Source organism: Leopardus geoffroyi, chromosome B4 (genome assembly GCF_018350155.1).
Source record: "Leopardus geoffroyi isolate Oge1 chromosome B4, O.geoffroyi_Oge1_pat1.0, whole genome shotgun sequence".
NCBI classification, from domain to species: domain Eukaryota; kingdom Metazoa; phylum Chordata; class Mammalia; order Carnivora; family Felidae; genus Leopardus; species Leopardus geoffroyi.
Genome location: NC_059341.1, coordinates 89,437,413 through 89,459,727, shown reverse-complemented (window position 1 = coordinate 89,459,727; position 22,315 = coordinate 89,437,413).

Sequence of the window (22,315 nt, the reverse complement as noted above, 5' to 3'; positions counted from 1 at the left end):
TAATCATCAAGACGGCATGGTATTGGCACAAAAACAGACACATAGACCAATGGAATAGAATAGAAACCCCAGAACTAGACCCACAAAAAGTATGGCCAACTCATCTTTGACAAAGCAGGAAAGAACATCCATGGAAAAAAGTCTCTTTAACAAATGGTGCTGGGAGAAATGGACAGCAACATGCAGAAGATTGAAACTAGACCACTTACTCACACCATTCACAAAAATAAACTCAAAATGGATAAAGGACCTGAATGTGAGACAGGGAACCATCAAAACCCTAGAGGAGAAAGCAGGAAAAGACCTCTCTGACCTCAGCCGCAGCAATTGCTTACTTGACACATCTCCAAAGGCAAGGGAATTAAAAGCAAAAATGAACTATTGGGACCTCATGAAGATAAAAAGCTTCTGCACTGCAAAGGAAGCAATCAACAAAACTAAAAGGCAACCAACGGAATGGGAAAAGATATTTGCAAATGACATATCAGACAAAGGGCTAGTATCCAAAATCTATAAAGACCCCACCAAACTCCACACCCGAAAAACAAATAACCCAGTGAAGAAATGGGCAGAAAACATGAATAGACACTTCTCTAAAGAAGACATCTGGATGGCCAACAGGCACATGAAACGATGCTCAACATTGCTCCTCATCAGGGAAATACAAATCAAACCACACTCAGATATCACCTCACGCCAGTCAGAGTCGCCAAAATGAACAAATCAGGAGACTATAGATGCTGGTGAGGATGTGGAGAAACGGGAACCCTCTCGCACTGCTGGTGGGAATGCAAACTGGTGCAGCCACTCTGGAGAACAGTGTGAAGGTTCCTCAAAAAATTAAAAATAGACCTACCCTATGACCCAGCAGTCGCATTGTACCCCAGTGCTTGTACTCCAATGTTTATAGCAGCACTTGTACTGGGGCACTTGTACCCCAATGTTTATAGCAGCACTCTCAACAATAGCCAAATGATGGAAAGAGCCTAAATGTCCATCAACTGATGAATGGATAAAGAAATTGTGGTTTATATACACAATGGAGTACTACATGGCAATGAGAAAGAATGAAATATGGCCTTCTGTAGCAACGTGGATGGAACTGGAGAGTGTGATGCTAAGTGAAATAAGCCATACAGAGAAAGACAGATACCCTATGTTTTCACTCTTATGTGGATCCTGAGAAACTTAACAGAAACCCATGGGGGAGGGGAAGGAAAAAAAAGAGGTTAGAGTGGGAGAGAGCCAAAGCATAAGAGACTCTTAAAAACAGAGAACAAACTGAGGGTTGATGGGGAGTGGGAGGGAGGGGAGGGTAGGTGATGGGTATTGAAGAGGGCATCTTTGGGGATGAGCACTGGATGTTGTATGGAAACCAATTTGACAATAAATTTCATATATTAAAAAAAAAATCATTCAACCAGAAACAGGATTCAAAGAAGGCCTCTCTGCACAACAACAATAAAAAAAATCCAGTTATAATCAGCTGACTTAGTTGTTGAGGACAAAAGAGAAGTTATGAGAAATTTCAAACCTTTTGGGTATCTAGTAATTCTAAAAAAGGAAGCCTACTCAAACTGAGCTAAAATCAATTTCTCCTTTGTAAAATGTTTATTTATTGATTTTGAGAGAAAGAGAGAGAGCAGGGAAGTGGCCGAGAGAGAGGGAGAGAGAATATCAAGCAGGTTCCATGCTGTCAACACAGAGCCTGACATGGGGCTTGAACTCATGAACCATGAAATCATGACCTGAGCCAGAATCAAGAGTTGGACACTCAACCCACTGAGCCACCCAGGCACCCCTAGAATTCAATTTCTTAAAAAAACGTTTTTCCATTAATGGATCTAGAATTGAAGATAGCCAGTCAGTCAGGAAGCAAATAAGATACACAGTACATGAAATACCTTGTGGGAAAATGCCTAAAGGAAAAAAAAAATTAAGGAACATTTCAATAGGTAATTCAAAAGAAAATCTTCTCCTTCCTTCAACAACAACCACTTCAAATTCTTTCCCAGTTAGGGCAGCACTCCTGTAAGACCAATGGGTTTGAAGACAAGGTGACAGGAGTGAGTAGCCCTTGAAGAGGACCTTCAGTCATGCAACCTTTTGTTGAAACCCTGCAGAAGCAAATCCATTCACTTACTGAGTAATCATTCAAGATTAATTGAAAGTTCATGAACTGCTACTATGAAAGGATGCCTGACATTAAAAGGCAAAGCTGGCTAAATATTTAAGAAACAGAGAAGAGAGAGAATTTTTTTTTAAGTAATGACTTTACTATAAGAAATGAGACTTTCCAGTTTGTTTCATCACCAGGCAAAATATAAAGAGATATGGTATATGAAAGTTTGTATTGTGCAGGTTAGTTCTTTATTGCACAAACAGAAGGAATCGAGCCAAAATACTCACAGCACAAAGCTCACGGGACCATTAGAACTGGCTAAGCCCACGGCTGAATTCCAACAAATAGCACTGGGAGCAGCGCTAGGAGAGAGGAGCATGAAAGAAGTAAGAGCTGTTCTGCCAGCGGCAAGCCTCAGAAGCATTAGGATTTCTGATTTTGAGTGTGCGCTATAATGAGAGTGAAATTTGATGACCCTGTACCCCTGTTTCATTTGATCAGAACACCATGAATTTTTTATTTTATGTGAATATTTCTATGGAAAATATGGACTTAATTATTTAAGTACAAATTCCCTCACTTCCTACTATTCTATACCTGGAATAAATGTTACTTGTCTGGCCTCTGAAGGCATTTTTCTGCCCTACAAAAAAAAAATTGAAAGTACATTTAATTAAAATAGACTCTTCAATCAGAATGGCACCTCCACAAGGCCCTAGATGTAGGGGAAAAAGGTGGAAGAAGGAGAAAGAGAAACAAAATGAATAGCAATAGATTAGTAAATATATCTTTACTCTGGGTTGTTCTGTGCTCAGATTTATTAAAACCTCCCCAAAGAAAGAAAGCTAATATGGTGGATGTTTATTTAAATACTTCAGGGGCGCCTGGGTGGCGCAGTCGGTTAAGCGTCCGACTTCAGCCAGGTCACGATCTCGCGGTCTGTGAGTTCGAGCCCCGCGTCGGGCTCTGGGCTGATGGCTCAGAGCCTGGAGCCTGTTTCCGATTCTGTGTCTCCCTCTCTCTCTGCCCCTCCCCCGTTCATGCTCTGTCTCTCTCTGTCCCAAAAATAAATAAACGTTGAAAAAAAAAAAATTAAATACTTCAGAAAAGATTCTATTGAGAATTTCAAATGTCAGGGGAAAGGGGTAATATACTTCTTTTGTTAATGTTGGGTCGCTTTTAATTAAAAGTAAATGTTCTAAAACCCTGCACTACAGGCTTTTAATGTTTTTAATGTTTTGCTTCGCACCGTATGCACAAGATGAAGGACTGAAAATACTCTCTTGAAATTGCCTGTCTTGGGAAGGTAGACTTCTCCTTCAAAGGGGTATGGGGGAGGAGTTTCAGAAGTACTTCAGAGTCAGGGGCTCCCGGGTGGTTTGTCACTTAAGCTCTGACTCTTGATTTCGGTTCAGGTCATGATCTCATGGTTCATGGGGATTGAACCCTGCATCAGGCTCTTGGCTGACAGCACGGAGTCTGCTTGGGATTCTCTCTCCTCCTCCTCCCTCTCTCTCTCTCTCAAAAGAAATACATAAACATTTTAAAAAAAGAAATATTCGCGAGTCATTTTCAAGCTACATCAGACCTCATCATGTTATCTCTCTTTCTATAGCTCCCCAGGATGTCTGTTGTGCTTGCTCATTTTTCCTTTCCAAGGAAATCATCGTCCTAAAGCAATTGCTACTAAGGGGTAAATTTTAGGTCTCTGGGTACTTTGGGGGTAGAGAAAAGCAGCTAACGGCTGGGTTATATTACCTCATAAAATGTATGAGAATATCTAAAACACTTCTAAAAGAGAAGACTTTCTGTGGTTCTTAATAAGAACCACTTGGAGACTGTAACCTCATTTATAAGTCTGTACCTTTCATTCATTTCGTTAGACATCTTAAGATAGGATTATTTTTAAATGTTATCCTTTGAGAGAGCGCAATTTACTATTTGCAATAAGAATATTAAAAGGCGAAAGATTTATGCGAATTTGAAGAAAACCCAGAGCATTGCAACAAGAATATTAATACTCTCAGATGTCTGGATCAAAATGCAAAGAAGATGGGAGGCCAGGCAGAGGCTTCCTAGTCCATTTCCTAATCTGACATATATTAAGAGAGTTTTCATACAACACCTCACGTGAAGCTCCAAACGATTTTTTTTGAGATGCATTTAAAGCAACAGTGGGAAGAAACTGCATTAATATTATTTCATATCTTGAAAAGTAATGATGCATGCAGAAGTACTTAAGGTATCAACTGGTGTGTTTTTTATTTTCACGAATTCCTAGCTCTTCATGTTGCCTGGCAGGGATCCTGTTGTAGAGAGTGTCATTCCCTGCTCTGTGCACATGGAAGAGGTAACTGGAGGAAAGAAGAGGGGAGGTGCAAAACCATCCAGAAACGACACACTGTTCAGCTTTGAACTTTAAAATAGAGCTGGGGGTGGGGGGCGCCTGGGTGGCTCAGTTGTTTAAGTGTCTGACTTCAGCTCAGGTCATGATTTCACAGTTTGTGAGTTTGAGCCCTGCTTCCCAATCTGTGTTGACGGCACAGATCCTCTGTCTCCCTCTCTCTCTATCCTCCCCCACCTCCTGCTCACACACTCTCTCTCTCAGAAATAAATAAACACGTAAAGAAATTATAAAACAAAATAGAGCTAGGGTCATAGCTGATGAACAGTATAAAATCCTAAGAATGTTTGATTTACAAATGACAAATCTTGAAAAAGAAGAGGTTTTTTAGGTATTCTAAAATCTGGGTTTGCTTTTAGGAGCAAAGCCTGACTGGTATAGGGAATAGAGTTTACCATGCCTTGGATCACAGGGTGGAAAGGATTTGGGCTGTAAGACTGCTGGAGAAGAGTCCTCCCACCTAATAAGGACACTTTCTAGACAGTGGAGAGGAGTTTTGAAAAAGTTTGGAGAAAAGATCAAGAAACTTGGATCTTAGTGTGGATCCCTCCTTTTTGCCCACCAGATTTTAAGTTGAAGCCACAAGGAGGAGGAGAAAGAAACTCCTAGATATATTTGGAAATTCAAAAGTAGAAGAGGGTTGTATCCCATTTCCAGCTTGGAATTCTAAAAGGAAAAGTCTTTGTGGAGTGTCACTAGACATACCCATCGTGGAGGCAATAGATTATGTATGATAGTACAGTGTGTATAAGCAGAGAGAATCTGCGATAGCCCACTGGGCTTAACTCCCTATGAACACAGAGGAGATTAAAAGACATTTTTGAGTGCCCAAGGTGGGAAAGAAGTAGCTGAGGACTTACAGGAGACCAGGAAGTCAGTCTTCATGATGAAGCGTAGGGAAGTCCAAAGTAGAGACCTAAAACATGGGCAGTCAAGCTGGGGACAGGTGGTAGATCTGAGTAAGTCTAAGATGAGCCATATTAGCAAGAGAGGAGAGGAACCAAAGCAAGAGGAAACACTGAGTGTTCCTCCTTCACCCCTAATCTGGAGCCATCACCGTGCCTTGCCTGTGACAGGAGAACAGAGGACCAGCTAGAAAAACCACGGACCTCAGCATAGGATGATAGCAAAGACAGAGTCATATCTCCAAGACTATGTAGGACTGCTAAAGTATAAATTTTAAAAAGAGAAAATCATGAGTCTCATGCAAATGTAAAATGAACACATGCTAAGGGTGTATTCATCTTATTAATTAAGGACAGAACAGGGAAGACATTAAAATCTGTTCAGAGTAGAATTCGAAGAAAAGTAATACATAGGCAGTTGGGAATGCTGAACTGAATTTGCTACAAGATGCAAGATTGATGGTTAACCCATAGGACCATAAAACACAACGAATGGAATTACCTTTTCCATAAGGTAGAAATCAACTACATTCCTACTGATGAAACTCATTTGCATTGTTATGGACAAGAATCACTTGCATTACTATCAGTTTCCTACAAGGTGGTTTTTGCTCTTTACTTTAGCATTCAGTAAATCACTTTTGCTAGACATATTGTCAATTTTATAAAAAGAAAGGAACATAAGAAAGCATATATTAAGGATAAAATCTGCAAGGCATTTTATGATTTTCTTCCCTAGAGTTGACTTTTTGCATGGCATTAGGAAGATTCTGCAGTTTTAGGGGACTGGCCACTTCTTTTTTTTTTAAGTTTTTATTTAAATTCCTGTTAGTTAACATCAGTATAATATTAATTTCAGGTGTACAATTTAGTGATTCAACACTTTCATACAACGCCCTGTGCTCATCACAGGTGCTCTCTTTAATCCCTATCACCTACCCATATCTCCCATCCTCCCAACCCTCCCTCCCCTATTAATCATCAGTTGTTCTCTATTGTCTGTTTCTTGGTTTTCCTCTCTCTTTTTTCTCCTATAATCATTTGTTTTGTTTCTTAAATTCCACATATGAGTAAAATCATATGGTAGTTGTCTTTCTCTGATTGACTTATTTCACTTTGCATAATACACTAGCTTCATCCACATCATTTCAAATAGCAAGATTTCATTCTTTTTCATAGCTGAGTAATATTCCAGTATATATATATATATATATATATATATATATATATATATATATATACACACACACACACACACACACACACATATGTATATGTACACATACTACATCCTCTTTTTTTAAAATGTTTATTTATTTTTGATAGAGAGAGATAGAGTGTGAGTGGGGCAGAGAGAGAGGGAGACACAGAATCTGAAGCAGGCTCCAGGCTCTGAGCTGTCAACACGGAGTCTGACGCAGGGCTTGAACTCCTGTACAATGAGATCATGGCCTAAGCCAAAGTCAGACGCTCAACTGACTGAGCCCCGCAGGCGTCCCCACATCCTCTTTATCCATTCATCAGTCAATGGACATTTGGGCTCTTTCCATAATTTGGCTATTATAGATAATGCTATTACAAACATTGGGTTGCATGTATCCCTTTGAATTAGTATTTTGTATTCTTTAGGTAAATACCTAGTAGTGCAATTGCTGGGTCATAGGGTAGTTCTATTTTTAATTTTGTGAGGAACCTCCACACTATTTCCCAGAGTGGTTGCACCAGTTTGCATTCCCGCCAACAGTGGAAAAGGGTTCCCCTTCCTCTGCATCCTCGCCAACATCTGTTGTTTCTTGAGTTGTTAGTTTTAGTCATTCTGACAGGTGTCAGGTGGTATTTCAGTGTGGTTTTGATATGTTTATCCCTGATGATGAGTGATGTTGAACATCTTTTCATGTATCTATTAGCCATCTGGATGTCTTCTTTGGAAAAGTGTCTATTCATGTCTTTTGCCCATTTCTTCACTGGATTATTTGTTTTTTGCATGTTGAGTTTGATAAATTCTTTATACATTTTGGATACTAACACTTTATCAGATATGTAATTTGCAACTATCTTCTCTCATTCCATAGTTTGCCTTTTAATTTTGTTGTTTCCTTCCTTGTGCAGAAGCTTTTTATTTTGATGAAGCCCCAAATAGCTTATTTTTTCTTTTATTTCCCTTGCCTCGGGAGACATATCTAGTTAGAAGTTGCTATGGCCAATGACAAACAGGTTACTGCCCGTGTTCTCGTAAAGGATTTTGATGGTTTCCTGCCTCCCATTTAGGTCTTTATTCCATTTTGAATTTATTTTTGTATATGGTGTAAGAAAGTGGTCCAGTTAAATTCTTTCCCACGTTGTCCAGCTTTCCCAACACCATTTGTTGAAGAGACTTTTTTTTCAATGTTTTATTAATTATTTTTGAGGGGAGAGAAGGAGAGCAGGGGAGGGGCAGAGAGAGAGAGAGAGAGGGAGACACAGAATCTGAAGCAGATTGAACTCATAAACAGAGAGATCATGACCTGAGCCAAAGTCAGACACTTAACCCATTGAGCCATCCAGGCACCCTGAGACTCTTTTTTTCTATTGAATATATTTCCTGTTTTGTTGAGATTAATTGATCATATAGTTGTGGGTTCATCTCTGGATTTTCTGTTCTGTTCAATTGATCTATGTGTCTATCTTTGTGTCAGTACCATATTGTCTTGATCACTACAGCTTTGAAATATAACTTGAAGTCTGGAATTGTGATGCCTACAGCTTTGCTTTTCTTTTCCAAGGTTGATTTGGCTGTTCAGGGTTGTTTGTTTGTTTGTTTGTTTGTTTGTTTGTGGTTCCATACAAATTCTAGGACTGTTTGTTCTAGCTAGTGGTATTTTCATAGGGAAAACGCCAGTGGTATTTTGATAGGGATTGTATTAAATGTGTAGATTGCTTTGGGTAATATAGACATTTTAATGATATTTGTTCTCCCAATGCATGAGCATGGAATGTTTTCCCATTTCTTTGTGTCATGTTCAATTTCTTTCATGGGAATTTTATAATTTTCATAGTACAGGTCTTTTACCTGTTTGGTTATGTTTATTCCAGGTATCTTATGGTTTTTGGTACAATTGTAAATAGGATTGATTCCTCGATTTCTCTTTCTACTGCTTCATTATTGGTGTATAGAGATACAATAGATTTCTGTGCATTGATTTTGTATCCTGTGACTTTACTGAATTCATTTGATCAGTTCTGGCAAATTTTTGGTGGTCTTTTGGGTTTTCTATATAGAATATCATGTCATCTGCAAATAGTGAAAGTGTTACTTCTTCCTGCCAATTTGAATGCATTTTATTTCTTTTTGTTGTCTGATGGCTGTGGGTAGGACTTCCAACACTATGTTAAATAACAGTGGTGAAAATGGACATCCTTATCTTGTTCCTGAGGAAAAGCTCTCCATTTTTCACTATTGAGGATGATATTAGCTGTGGATTTTTCATATATGGCCTTTATTATGTTGAGGTATGTTCCCTCTAACCTTACTTTATTGAGGGTTTTTATCATAAATGGATATTGTACTTTGTCAAATGTTTTTTCTGCTTCTATTTATTGATGTCATGTGTCAATATCTGATTGATTTGTAAATATTGAACCACATTTGCAGCCCAGGAATAAATCCCACTTGATCATGGTGAATGATTGTTTTAATGTACTGTCGGATTTGGTTTGCTAGCATTTTGTGGAGAATTTTTGCATCCATGTTCATCAAAGATATTGACCCGTAGTTTTATTTTTTAGTGAAGCCTTTACCTGATTTTGGTACCAGGGTAATGCTGTTCTCATAGGATGAATTTGGAAATTTTTCTCTCCTTTTCTACTTTTTGGGATAGTTTGAGAAGAATGGGTATTATCTTTTCTTTAATGTTTGGTAGAATTCACCAATAAAGCCACCTGGCCCTGGATTTGTGTTTGTTGGGAGATTTTTTATTACTGATTCAGTTTCTTTGTGGTTATTGGTCTGTTCAAGCTTTCTATTTCTTCGTGTTTCAGTTTTGGTAGTTTATATGTTTCTAGGAATTTATCCACGTCTTCCGGGTTTTCCAATTTGTTGGCATATAGTTTTTCATAAAATGCTCTTATAATTGTTTATATATCTGTGTTGGTTTATATTTCTTCTCTCTCATTTGTGATTTTATTTATTTGGGTCCTTTCTCTTTTCTTTTTGATAATTCTGGCTAGAGGTTTATCAATTTTATTAATTTTTTCAAAGAACCAGCTCCTGGTTGCATTGATCTGTCCTATTGTTGTTTTAGTTTCTATATCATTTATTTCTGCTCCAATCTTTCCTTCTGATGGCTCTAGACTTCATTTGTTATTGGTTTTTCTAGCTTTTTTTAGGTGTAAGTTTAGGTTGTTTATTTGAGATTTTTCTTGCTTCTTAAGGAAGCCTGTATTGCTATATACTTCCCTCTTAGAACCACTTTTGCTGCATCTCAAAGGTTTTGTACCATTGTGTTTTCATTTTCATTTGTTTCCATGTATTTTTTAAACTTCTTCTTTGATTTCCTGGTTGAATCATTCATTGTTTAGTAGCATGTTGCTTAACCTCCATGTATTTGTGATCTTTCCAAGTTTTTTCTTGTAGTTGACTTCAGGTTTTATAGCATTGTGGTCAGACAATATGCGTGGTATGACCTCAATCTTTTTGCACTTGTTGAGGCCTGATTTGTGACCTAATGTGATCTATTCTGGAAAATGTCTCATGTGCACTTTAAAAGAATGTGTATTCTGCTGTTTTAGGATGGAATTCCTGAATATATCTGTTAAGTCCATCTGGTCCAGTGTGTCATTCAAAGCCATTGTTTTCTTGTTGATTTTCTGTTTAGATGATCCATCCATTGATATAAGTAGGGTGTTAAAAGTTCCCTACTATTATTGTATTATTATCTATTAGTTCCTTTATGTTTGTTCTTAATCTTTTTATATTTTTGGGTGCTTTCCTGTTGGGTGCATAAATATTTACAATTGTTTTATCTGTGTGTTGGTTTGTCCCCTTTATTATTACACAGTGTCATTGTCTCTTGTTACAGTCTTTGGTATAAAATGTAATTAGTCTGATATAAGTCTTCCTGGCTTTTTTTTGATGTCCATTTGATGTAAATGTTTCTCCATCCCCTCATTTTCAATCTGCAGGTGTCTTTAGGTGTAAATGAGTCTCTTGCAGGTAGCATATAGATGGGTCTTGGTTTTTTATCCATTCTGACATCCTAAGTCTTTTTTTTTTTTTTAAGTGTTTAGTCCATTTGTATTCAAAGTAATTGTTGATACATATGTATTTAGTGCCATTGTATTACTTGTTAAGTCATTGTTTCTGGAGATTTTCTCTGTTCCTCTTTATTCTTTGTCACTTTTGGTCTTTCCTTTGCACTCAAAGAGTCTCCTTTAATATTTCCTGCAGGACTTATTTAGTGTTCATGAACTCCTTTAGTCTTTGTTTGTCTGGGAAACTTTTTATCTCTCCTTCTATTCTGAATGATAGCCTTGCTGGATAGAGTATTCTTGGCTACAGACTTTTCCCATTCAGCACTTTGAATATATCATGCCACTCCCTTCTGGCTTGCCAAGCTTCTGTTGAGAAATCTGCAGCTGGCCTTCTGGGTCTTCCCTTGTAATTTAAGGACTTCTTTTGTCCTTCTGCTTTTAAGACTTTTTCTTGATCGCTACATTTTCCAAACTTAATAATAATATGCCTTGGTGTTGGCCTGCTTTTGTTGATTTTTATGGGAGTTCTCTGTACCTCCTGGATCTAAATGTCTGTTTCATTTCTCAAATTAGGGAAGCGTTCAGCTATTATTTCCTCAAATCATTTTTTTGCTCCTTTTTGTCTCTCTTCTTCTGGGACTCTTATAATATGAATATTATTATGTTTGACGGAGTCACTGAGTTTCCTAAGTCTATTCTCATGTTCCATAATTCTTCTTTCTCTCCTTTGTTCAGCTTCATTATTTTCCATTATTCTGTCATCTATATCAATTATTTGTTCCTCTGCTTCTTCCAGCCTTGTGTTCATTGCATCAAACCTGTTTTCAATCTCAGTTATTACATTTTTAATTTCTGACTGATTCTATTTTAATTCTCTGTGGTAAGGGTCTCCCTAAAGTCTTCCATTCTCTTCTCAAGCCCAGCTAGTATCCTGATGATTATTGCTTTAAATTCTCCATCAGGCATGTTATTTATATCTGTTTTGCTTAGATCTCTGGCCATGACCTTACCATGTTCTTTCATTTGGGGTGAATTCTTCCACCTTGGTATTTTGCCTAAGTCTCTGCATTCTGTGTGTTAGAAAAGCGTATTATGTTTCGTGCTCCTGAAATTAATGGCTTTATGAAGAAGAAGCCTTATAGTTCCCAGGGCCTGGTGCTTCAGGGAATGTTTCTAGTGGTGCTGCATGTGCTCTGCTATTGTGTTTTAGCTGCTCTATCCTTCAGGCCAGGTGTCTGCAGAAGCTCTCCTTGCATACAGCAGGCAGTGTTTGGTCCTTGGCCAGAATGTGGTGAGCTTTAACTAGGTGTGCTCTGATCTGCTTGTAAAATGAGACCTGATACTACTTCTACTAGAATTGAAGCCCTGCAGAACTCTCTAGCTAGGAGACGTGATGTGGGCAGGGGTCTGTGCTGGTCTTCTGGGGAAGGGGCCCACTGTGTTGAGACTGAGGCAAGCTTGACCAAGAAAGGCAGTCCCACCAGAGTGCAGAGGTGTAAGACTTGGTGTGAGCAGGCTAGGCATCCAGTGGCGCTGTGCTGATTCCTATGAGTGGCTCTGTGTTTATACTGAAGGGCAGGGAAGGGAAATGGCACCAACCAGCTCCTTTGTCCCTGGAGAGGCATCTCTGTGAATGCTGCCTTTCAGGGAAGCACTCTGAGAAGAGAAAATAATCTCCCCCAATATGTCCCAGGTGTTTCAAATCACTGTCTCCACACTGTCCGCCTCTGGGCTGCCTGCCTGCCTTCTCTCCATGAGCAGTGCAGTGCCCCTGAGGCTCTATCAGCCAAGCCTGCTGACTTTTAAAACTCTAGGCTTTCGGGATGTGGTGTGGGCAGGGGCATGTGCTAGTCTGCTGGGGAAGGGGTCCATCATGCTGGGACAGAGGCAAGCTTGACCGAGAAGGGCAGTCACACCTGGGATTAGGCAGGGTAAGTTGTTCACCTCCAACACACAGAGCATTTTAGAGCTATATTATGTCCGGCTACAACAGGATAGAGATGATTACATTCCTCTGGTTCTGCATCCCCATGAGGTGACAGTTAGACTTGTGGCTGTTCCCCACACTTTGACTCTCTTTTTCTGAAGGGAATAAGAATATAAATTGCTTGTCTCACCCCTTCTGGGATCCCTCTGTTTTGGATGTCTACGCTCAGACAGGGTACCCTCAGCCCATCGGGGCTGCCTATCCAAGCAACATCCTCTAATCTAAGACTTATCAGTTATAGTGATACATAAACAAGTATTTTGTTTTCCATGTATCTGACTCTTATACATCTATCTCAATTGCTTCTGAAAACAAGGGAGGCAGAAAAGTATTATTTATTAGTCTTCTAATAGTTACCTTTTTACTTAGTCGAGTTTGAGACTGAGAAACTCAAAGAAAAAGATTTTGATATAAGAATTCCAATATTTAATTAGTAACTGGAAGGCAGAATATCCACAGAAAACAAGACAAGCAAAAAACCAAAATTAGCCATCCTCTAAATGTCAGAGCCCTCTCAAATATTTTCAATTCTTATATTGTCTTCTCTGGCATTTCATAATTATAATCACCACCTTTTTAGAAAGTCTCTCTGACTTTAGCTTCTTCAACATGAAAAAAGGAAAGAAATAATAAAATATCTATTTTATGGAATTCATTTGGAACTTAAGAAAACAAAGATGACTAAAGCTGTACCCTATATTCCGGGGCTTCTGTACCATGCAAGATGATACAGGAAATAGATGTATAATAAATAAGATTTTATAATAAAATGTGTGCCATCGGTGATAAAAGAAGGCTGATTTTGTTCATATTTTTCATAGTTTTCCATGAATTTCTTCTAATTAACTTTGATATTTACTATCAAAACCTTTTCCAGGAAAAACATTGAATGTACATATTATAAAACTTAAAAATACAGGGGGAGCATCATGACAGAAAAAAACTTAAAGCAATAAAAAATGCAAATGATATTCTATGCTATTGTTCTGAGACTCACATCAAATAATGTATTTCTAATCCTTTAAAAATTTCTTTAATGTTTATTTATTTTTGAGAGAGAGAGAGACAGACAGACACAGAATCTGAGGAGGACTCCAGGTTCCAATCTGTCAGCACAGAGCCTGACGTGGGGCTCGAACTGACTGGGCCATATAGGTGCCCCCATAATTTTTGATATTTTAAAAAGTTGGTAAGAAATTTCACTTGTTCTATTTTCAAATGACATTATAATTAACTACTAATTTTAAGCCACTGCCAGTATGTAGCACTTCAAGTTAACTCACGAAATCATAGTTTATAAAAATATTTTTTACATTTTCATAGTGAAAACAAATATTCTTATATATGTATTGGTTCAGTTATTATATTTGAAAAGTAAATTATGATATCTGATACCACATTGGGGATAAATATATCCTCTGTTCTACTTACTCATAGACAATTCTATTTCAAAATACTTGTGATTTTGAACTTTCCAATTATACTTAAAGTCAGATTTTTTTCAGTGATTAAGATACTTCTATTTCACAAAGTTATATTTTCCTCAAAGCCACACCACTGAGCTTACAAATTACATTTTAACTAATGTTTAAAAATTACTTAATTTGTATTCAAAATGGATGAAAGACCTCAATGTGAGACAGGAAACCATCAAAATCTTAGAGGAAAACACAGGCAGGATCCTCTATGACCTCAGCCATAGCAACTTCTTACTAGACACATAGCCAGAGGCAAGGGAAACAAAAGCAAAAATCAACTATTGGGACCCCGTCAAGATAAAAACCTTCTGCACAGCAAAGGAAACAATGAACCAAACTAAAAGGCAACCAATGGAATGGGAGAGGATGTTTGCAAATGACATATCAGATAAAGGGTTAGTGTCCAAAATCTATACAGAGCTTATCAAACTCAACACCCAAGAAACAAATAATCCAGTGAAGAAGTGGTCAGAAGACATGAATCAGCATTTTTCCAAAGCAGACACCTAGATGAATAACAGACACATGAAAAGATGTTCAATATCGCTCATCATCAGGGAAATACAAATCAAAACCACGATGAGATACCACCATACCTATACAAAAATACTGATTTGAAGGGGCACACGCACCCCTATGTTTATAGCAGCAGTGTCAACAATAGCCAAGCTATGAAGAGAGACCAAATGTCCATTGACTGATGAATGGATAAAGAAGATGTGATACACACACACACACACACACACACACACACACTGAAATATTACTCAGCCTTCAAAAAGAATGAAATCTTGCCATTTGTAATGATGTGGATGGAGCTAGAGTGTATTATGCCAACTGAAATAAGTCAGTCAAAGAAAGACAAATACCACATGATTTCACTCATATGTGAAATTTAAGAAACAAAACAGATGAACATATGGGGGGCAAGAGAGAGGGAAACAAACCACAAGAGACTCTTAAAGATAGAGAACAAACTGAGGATTGCTGGAGGGCAGGGGGTGGGTGATAGGCTAGATGGGTGATGGAAACTAAGGAAAGCCCTTGCTACAATGAGCACTGGGTGTTGTATATAAGTGATGAATCTCTGAATTCTATTCCTGAAACCAATATGTATGTTAACCAATTAGAATTTAAATAAAAAATTAAGGGGCGCCCGGGTGGCGCAGTCGGTTAAGCGTCCGACTTCAGCCAGGTCACGATCTCGCGGTCCGTGAGTTCGAGCCCCGCGTCAGGCTCTGGGCTGATGGCTCAGAGCCTGGAGCCTGTTTCCAATTCTGTGTCTCCCTCTCTCTCTGCCCCTCCCCCGTTCATGCTCTGTCTCTCTCTGTCCCAAAAATAAATAAACGTTGGAAAAAATAAATAAATAAATAAATTAATTAATTAATTAAAAATTAAAAGAAAAAAATTAATTTGATTAAAATAAAGTAATAAAACAAACTTTTTAAGTACTAGTTTTAGTTTCTAATGTGATTTGTCATGCACTGGAATATATCATTATTACCATAAGTGATTGCCAAACCTAGGATATTCTCCCATGAGGCACTATTCTGGAGTTTTGTGAAGGCAATAGGAGATTTATAAGATTTAAATTTTGTAAGATCTTGTGTGGGCTGTTTCTAGAGTTGCCTGGCTTACTTGATCAATACATGGTTGATTGCACTGAATGCCCCAGTCAGGTCAGAAGGAACGAGAAGGTGAAGCCTGAGTTTGCCCACAGACAGCAGATAAAACAGTTTTTAATTTGTCAATAATTGTTAAGAGATATAAGAAAGCACCACTTTCAAAGCCCGGAAAACAGAATCTCAAGAGGTCTTCAGATAGTCAAGAGTTACTGCTAAATTGAAAGCCTCTTGCTCCCTCAGCCCTGTCTACTTATGAAGACTCTGTGACAGCCATGGCATGAATCTGGCAATAGAAAAAGTGTTTTCTTCCTAGACCAGGTTATCCATTGTAAGGCAGACAGCAAGCATGGAGACGGTTGCTACATCAGAGAAAGTTAGTGGAGAGCTTAGTCTTGGAAGAAATTAACTTTAAGCAGTTAAAAACCAAGCAGAACCATCTACCAGCTCTCCTGTTCTTGGGCAATTTATTTAACCTCTCTGAGACCCACAACCTCATTTGTAAAATGGTGGTTAACCCATCTCATTGCATTTGTGAATATTAAATAAGATAATGTGTGCAAAGCTCTTATTATAGCTCCTGCTACTATGGTCAGTAAATACCATGTGTTATTTTTACTAGAATTTTATAACAGCTCAAAGAACAGAAGCAAAAGTAAAATTTCCAACTTGAGCATTTTTTTGTGTCACACTTCAGTACTCCCAGAATCTGTTTATAAATTATTTGGAAAAGAATTGTCTTATAAAAAGGACACATCTGCCCCTCTAGGAACGGCACTCCTTAGAACAATCCTCTCAGCTTTCAAGAGTTCCAGGTAGTCAATCATTTCACCTGCCAACCATTCAGATATAATATCTCCACCACGGACATAGTCTTTTTTTATGATAAATAAAGGTTAAAAGGTCATCCAAGAGTACCAAAAACCTAAGTGCACACCACATACACAAACAAGACAGCTATAAGTAGAAGGTAAATTATATATAATTTACCAGAGAAGCTATGTAGAACCAAAAGTAACAAACTACTAATGGATGAGCTGGAAAGCAGGGTGACAAGTCCTCCAGTTTTGACCAGAAAGGGATTGGTATAAAGCTTCATTGACCTTGGTATGAAGCTTCAGGTTTGAAAACTCAGCCTAAGTTTGCAGATCAAGTTCATGCTCTTCAAAACATGGCATCAACTGGGCCTGGCGTGGCAAACAGGAATTACTTTGTATGCCATTTCCACACAGTTTAGAACGACTTCCTTGCATGCTGTGTTGAGACAGATACACACAGTATGGGTCTGAGGTCAGCTGGAAAGAGGGCAAGGGTCCCATAGCAGTGTGTGCTTTGGGCAAAGAACAAAGGTATAGCATCCTGTGTGCCACCTGCTTGACACCTCAGATCTAGGCTAATTTGGAAAGTGGAGACACAGCAAGATGACTTCATGATCAAGTCATCTGCAGTAGTAACTTAGAGGTAAGATGCTAATGAGCTATCAGCAGAGGAAGTGAAGTCAGGAAATGAATGGGTTTTAACTCCGGATCCAAGGGCTTAGTTAGGGGGCGGCTTGAGAGAAGTGTTCCTTCACAGAACTAGGTGAGAAATAAAATCAATCAGCTGGGCAGCGGTGTGCCAGGTCTCTCTGCGGGGCATGAACAGTTAATTCAGTTGAGTGTCTCAGACATATACAACATAAAATTAGAAGAATTATCACCATAGCTTAAGCTCTGAGGATTGATGAATTAATTCTTCAGAAATCCAAAATTTTCACAAAGTAAATATTCTGTAGTTCCTCAGTTAGAAGACAAACACAGGTTTGAGGAAATTCAAGCTTAATTTCTCCTGATGTTTAGGAGAACTTTTCTAGAAGGACCGAAACTTACAAAAAGTGAAAAGGGTCACGTTTTTGGGCACTTCTCACAATTTAAGTGAGCCATGCTATCTAGTAAGGCCCCTGTTTATGAAAATCTCTTTCTAGGGGAACAGCTAATTCTATTTTTTTTTTAAGGGCAATTACACCATTAGTTACAAAATAGCTGGAAAAATTTTCATGAAAAACTGAAGATCTGTTTGAGATTGTATGGCTTAATCTAGAACCAATGGGCACAACTGAAATTCAGTCACTTGGGATAGATCAAGTAAGTAGGCTGGTTGCTGCAAAAAACCAAGAAAATCAAGAAATAGAGTTCCATGGGCTTGCCAAGTGAAAACTAAAATAAAACAAAGCATATTATATATAATAGTTTGCAGAAAAAAATAAATTCCAAATATGAGGAGTCTCAAATTGAAAGTCATGAAAAATAAGAAATTTCCCTAATAAAGTTGATGACTAAGAGAAAAGAATTTCCAAAATGCTAGAGTTGATTTTCAAAAAAAAAAAAAAAAAAAGCTGCTTCTCATAAGGTCAGTTCTAAATATCTGTGCTCCAGTGCAAGAAATAACAAGGATGTATTTATTTGATAATGGTTAGAAATTCTCTTGATTAACTAACTGGTTGTCATAAAAAAGGATGCTGTTTCACATTCCAGAATGTCGCTAGACACAAACTTCTCCAAGTCAGATCAATTTAAAGGGAAGAAACAGAACCCTAGCTTCTAACTTTCCACTATGCCTTCTTCTTCTGTGAATATTTTTCAAGAGGTTCAATAGCAACCAGTTTACAACAAATGTATAGAGATGATGCATGAGGGTTCTCTTCTGAGACTGAACTTCCAAATTATCTTCTCTTCTTACAGGTAGCATATTATTGGAAAGTTTGTCAAAAATCCAAAGCACTTTTCATAAAGAGACGGACTGGGTAATATTGGGAAAAGCTAGTCTGGCGGAATATATTTTGCAAAGTTGGCTCCATGGTTTTGTAATATGGCAGAAAGGATATTAATTGATTTTTGAGGTGAGTTCACAAAAGGCAATATAGTTACTGCTTGATTCTCTTGGGACATTCATTCTTGGAATCAAGTCACCAGTTCTTAGTTGTCAATTATGCCCAGCCTTTGAGTTTTTCCAGCTAAGACTGAAACATTGTGGAGCAGAGGCAAGCCACTTTTTATGTGTCCATTCCAATTTGCTAAACAAAATCTGTAAGCATAATAAAATGGTTGTTGTTTTATGACACTGGGTCTAGGGTGGTTTGTTAAGCAACAGTGGTAACTAGGACAGATTTGGGCACCAGGGACATAGAGCAGTGGTTTGGGAGTGAGCCTCTGGTGGAAGCTGGAAGAACCCAAAAGACTTCAACAGAAGCGTGAAGTGCCTTAATGGGGCTGTCAGTGAGGGCTTAAAGGAAGTCAGGAAAATGCTACTGGAGGCTGGAGGAAAGGACATCTTTCACATAATAGAAGAAAGTCTGGCAACACTAGTATCTGAAGTAACATAAAAAATAAGAGAGTTTCCTAATAAAATTAATGACCTAGTGAAGAGAATTTCCAGGTAGAATATCAAAAATGAAACCAGATTCCTTTTCACTGCCTATGTTAAAATGTGATAAGAGAAAAATTAACTAAAGAATAAACTGTTAAATATAAAGGAGTCAGGAACTTCTGGGTTCAAAAATAAAATTGCTTCTCCTTCTCAACCTCTCAAGACTTTGAATTATTCTCAAATTAAGGAAGGCATTAGACAAAATACAGGATGAGATTCCAAGATCTCTGTTAAGACCTCAGAAAAATTTAAGGCAGTCTTAAACTCTTTAAACCCTTAAACCCCTTAACATAGCCCATTTAACTATCTTAAGGGTGTGGCTCTTAGATCCTTTGGATTCAAAAATAGAATTTTTAAGGATCTTAAGAGCATTGGGTAAAGAGATTTCTTATCCCCCCAATATTTGTGATAGTAACACTTACCTAAAGGAGTAGATTATAAATGAATATATAGAAAGTCCATAGAGTTTTTAAAGGAATTGGTCAACTTAGATTAAAAGAGACAGAGATTGTACAAAATGAGAAGTCTTTGGATCTATAAACTATTATGGGTAGAAAGAAGAAAACTACTCAGGTATAAACAGTCTCTTTTTTTATGGAGGAGGAAGAGTGACTCACGGTAGAGAAATAAGTTCCCAGGGAATAAAGTCCAGAACCATGGAGAACAACTCCAAGGAATTAGCACTGAGCCCGAATTAAGGAATTGGCTACATAAACATAGCTGAATTTCAGAATTGCTATGGACCAGTGACTTTTGCATGTTTAGTGTTTTTTCCTCTTTCAGTATAGAAATGTCTATCACTTCTATCATCACTGTATGTTTGAGGAGTGTGCATGGAGGGGTGGAGATTCAGATAACTTACCTCTTCAGTTCAAAGGCCTTAGATCAAGTAGACCAGTAATCAAGAAGCTGTGTACAAGAAACCAGTCTGAGAAGGCTCATTTATACCCGGACCTGATATAGATTACAAATGCTGAATTTGGCATGATGCGATGACAGGATGAGACCTGGGGTCTTGTGGAAGGAGGTAAGTATACTTAAATGTGAGAGAGGTGTGAGTGACAGATTATATTTTCCAAAGATGGCCCCAATAATATCTTCTGTCCCCTGTGCTCACCTTTGACACTCCTCACATCCAAGGTCAAGCTATGTTCCCTTCTCTCATATTGGGATGGTCTTGTGACTAAGGCACAAGTGACATAATGTGACTTCTGAGGCCTGGTCAAAAAAGGCAAAAAGCTTCCCCCTTGGTTTTCTTGAAAACTTGCCTTTTAAATCCAGTCACTCTGCTGTGAGGAAGATCAACAAACCTCATGGACAGACCATGGATAAAACAGCCAAGAGCTCCATCTGAGGTCCCATCATACGGACAGCATCAACTCTCAGCCATATGAGTGAGTGGAGTCTTTAGATGATTCCCAGTGCCCAGCTATAAGAACTTCTTAGCTGGGATCTCAGACATTGTGGAACAGAGATAAACCATGTCCACTTTTCCTCTCTGAATCCCTGACCACAAAATCTGAGAGCAAACTAAAATGATTGCTGTTTTACATCATGAAATGGGGTGGTTTACTATGCAGTGATTGCAACTGGAACCCACCTTTGCACTGAGTCTAGTAAGTTTCACATTGCACATTCAAGTTGCACGTGAGTCTAGTAAGCTTCATGAGGAGAGCATTCATTGCTTTGGGAGATCTTCCAAACCTATGTGTATTCTAGGAAATCTAAATAAAGGATTAAAAAAATTTTTTTTGCATGAATATTAAAAGAGGGGGCAGCTAGGTGGCTCAGTCAGTTAAGCATCCGACTTTGGCTCAGGTCATGATCTCACCACTCATGAGTTCAAGCCCCACATCAGGATCTATGCTGACAGCTCAGAGCCTGGAGTCTGCTTCAGATTCTGTGTCTCCCTCTCTCTGTCCCTCTCTCACTTGCACGCTCTCTCTCTCTCTCTCAAAAATAAAATAAAAACATTTAAAAATTAAAAAAAAAAAAAAGAAGAGATGTATAGCTGTCTAAAGGGAGAGGTAGAGGGGAGCTGGGGGCAGACACCTGCAACCTTCCTGTTACTATCACTTTCACCACTATTCTTCCTGCCTGCCTTTTTGAACAGAAAGCAAATTTTTAAAAATTAAAAATCAGGCAAAGAAAAATTAGTACTAATAGAGTAAGATAAAAAAAAATGAAAGGCACATAAGAAATGGTCCCATGTCAAATACTAAAACATTAATAAAAAATTAAGCAGAAGATGATAGCATTAATAGTAACAGCCAATAATAAACGAGAGAGCTCAGAAAACTATGGAAGAAACAGGCTGTAGAATCAGATAGACCTGGAATTCAATTTGTTCTCTCTCTGTCACTCCTAAGTTTCATGATCTTGGGTGCACCACTAAATATGCGATTGAGTCTTAGTTTCCATAATTGCAAAACAGAAATAATGTCTGCCTTAGAGGGTGATTGTGAGAATGAAAAGATATTAAATCTGTCTATGGCACCAATCTGTCTATGTCTGGTGCATAGCATCCTGTAAATAATATTGTCTGCTACAATAACATATGAACTAGCAGCCTTTTCCTCTGCAGGTACAGTTATGAAAATAGGGGGTTGGAAGTTCCCACCTGGAGTCTTGGACTGCCTGACTATGTACCAATTCTAAATCTCAGTTTATAATATTATTTAATAATTTTGTATAGAAATAGTTCATTTTGCATAAAAACCTATCACTGCACAGAGCTGTTGTTAAGATAAAATGTGGAAGTTTGTGTAGGGAGTATTTTGTGAATTGTGAAATACTAAACAAATATCAAGCATTATTATTTTTAATCCCCATTAATCTTTAGACCAGCATTCACATAGCCTGTTACTTTTCAGGTTTTGTTGGTTGGTTGGCTTTCAAATAGAGAAGTTCTCATGTACACAGAAAATAATTTTGTGAGATAAAAAGCATAGAAATGGTGACTTGTGCGTTCTCATATAAATGTCATTTATTTAAACAAATAGTACTCTTAGCAGATTTCCCCTTGTGATGTCAATGATAGGTGATGTTTTCAGGATGCTTTACTTCATCCGGGCTTGAAGCATTTTACCTGCATCTTTTACAATTTAAAACTCTTATCAGGGGGGTGCCTGGGTGGCTCAGTCAGCTGGGCGTCCAACTTTGG